Genomic DNA, 2,738 nt, shown 5'->3' with positions numbered 1-2,738 from the left:
CTTCAGGCTGTGTCGAGGCACAAGGCCTTGAGGCCGCAGTAGAAAGACACCAGGAGGTCACCATGACCTGGTTGGCTGTACCAGACTGGTTCTAGCTGGAAGATGTGCGAGTACCTGTTTTAACTGTATTAATCTTGAATATTGTGTGATGATAATCCATTGGTATGCCGGCACGAGTTATGTTGACATCACCCCTACGTTCTATGACGGAATATGCACTGTCCAGGTGGTGGGTTATGGCCTTGGTGCGGAAAGGTGTCACATGCTCGTGGCCTAAAGAATGTTGTTATGATGTCCTTTCATGCAAAATACGAGTCCGAGGATGGAACCAGCGCAAGCTAGTGAGGACGGTGACAAGTGACCTGTTGGACGTAGGAACATTGTCTCCAAGGACACGTGGTACTGTGCCAGGCAGTACTTTGTCTAGGGCCTGACCAAAGCTGACAGCGGCACCTGTTTGTGGTGGTGGTGACAGGGTGTTGTTGGTGTGGGTGATGCCTCTTCACCCCCCCATTTTGTAAAGATAATCAGCCCATTCACCCCCCCCCTCATCTTACCCCTTCCTCCTCCCCTCACCTCCGAAATGAGCAGTGCATCACCCCATTATGCCCCCCTTCACCTCCTTCCCTCCTCTCCCCAGTCTCCTCCACCATCAGCAGTGTTAAATGGAAACTAGAAATGCATTCTCACAGAAAATGCTGGAAGCGGGCTTGCCTTTGGGGGCAGAGATGAAACAAAGTACTATTGAGAAAACAAAGCTAAAAGAAATCTTGGAAAAACTCCATCCACCCAGTCAGAAGTTATGGGCCAAACAATTCAGCCATCTTGGATTCAGCCATCTTGAAAGTGTTGTAGCTCTGCGTTTTGGGGATATACTAAATGACATACATGGTATTTGAAGTTGGCTAAGGAACACTGCATATGATATAATTTTGAAAATCAACATGGCTTCGAGCGGGATTCGAACTCACAACCTCCATATCTGTAATCCAACCCCTTTGCCATTGATATTAAATGACATACAATACATGATATTTCAAGTTGGCTAAGGAACACTGCATATGATATCATTTTGAAAATCAACATGGCTTCGACTGGGGTTCGAACCTCCAACCCCCATATCCCTAATTCAGCACATTTGCCAGTCATACTAAATGACATACATGGCATTTTAAGTTGGCCAAGGAACACTGCATATGATATCATTTTGAAAATCAACATGGCTTTGACTGGGATTCGAACCCCCAACCTCCATATCTGTAATCCAGCACATTTGCCATGCATACTAAATGACATACATGGCATTTTAAGTTGGCCAAGGAACACTGCATATGATATAATTTTGAAAATCAACATGGCTTTGACTGGGTTTCGAACCCCCAACCTCCATATCTGTAATTCAGCACATTTGCCATCCATACTAAATGATATACATGGCATTTTAAGTCGGCCAAGGAACGCTGCATATGATATAATTTAGAAAATCAACATGGCTTCGGATGAGATTTGAACCCTCAACCTCCATATCTCGAATGCAGCGGCATGCATTACCACTAAGCCAAGCAGCTAGCTGTCATACACAGTCCAGCAAGACTATATTAGATTGCATTGAAGAGCTGAACAATACACTTCTAGAATGGCTGCTCGCACCTGCTCGTTAAGAATAGAATCTTGAGACAGTGGCAGTTAAGATGGAATCCTTCATTGGGAGCACCTGTTCTGATACTAACTGACAGTTAGTATTGAGCCTTTAACAGGGGAGAAAATGAGAATGAGTTTTTTGTCTTTACAACATCGTTGTAAAAAAACTAAAAGGAGTTGGCACGTGTCCTTTTCACAGATCGGAGTCATGCTTGTGATCTCTCTAACAGTCTTTGAATGAAGTTTATAGGTTAAATTTTTCAGGCACAAATGGACCTCCGTGTGGGACATGCGCTGATCTCTTGAAAAATGCACTTTTCAAAAGACTGGGATTCTCCATAGAGCCAGGCCTGTTTTTTTTACAAACCTGCCATTTAAAAAGTATTGGGAGTTGGGAGATGAAACTTTCACAATTTGGAGACATCCCATAGAGCTCGCTAACAACGCGTCAACTAAACTTTTAGGTGAAAGTGTTGATGTTTTATGACCGAAAAAGCCTCCTACACTCTAATCTCTAGAGTGGCGGAACCTTGGTTCATGAAGGTTCCACCATGTTTTTCAATGGGGACCCAGGCTTTCACAAAATCGCCAAAAACGGGAAAACGACAAGAGACACGGAAAAGCCTATTAATATACGCGATCTCCAAGCCGAGCCGGTCGTTTTAGTGTTTGAACGGTGTCTCTATCTCGAAAGGCCTAGGAGGATTTCCATTTTCTATTTTTGCTGCCCCTGCACAAGAACGATAATAATAAACTAGAAATGCATTCTCACAGAAAATGCTGGAAGCGGGCTTGCCTTTTGGGGCAGAGATGAAACAAAGTACTATTGAGAAAACAAAGCTAAAAGAAATCTTGGAAAAACTCCATCCACCCAGTCAGAAGTTATGGGCCAAACAATTCAGCCATCTTGGATTCAGCCATCTTGAAAGTGTTGTAGCTCTGCGTTTTGGGGATATACTAAATGACATACATGGTATTTTAAGTTGGCTAAGGAACACTGCATATGATAAAATTTTGAAAATCAACATGGCTTCGAGCGGGATTAGAACTCACAACCTCCATATCTGTAATCCAACCCCTTTGCCATTGATATTAAA

Source organism: Engraulis encrasicolus, chromosome 6 (genome assembly GCF_034702125.1).
Source record: "Engraulis encrasicolus isolate BLACKSEA-1 chromosome 6, IST_EnEncr_1.0, whole genome shotgun sequence".
NCBI classification, from domain to species: Eukaryota; Metazoa; Chordata; class Actinopteri; order Clupeiformes; family Engraulidae; genus Engraulis; species Engraulis encrasicolus.
Note: the sequence above shows the minus strand (reverse complement) of the source record.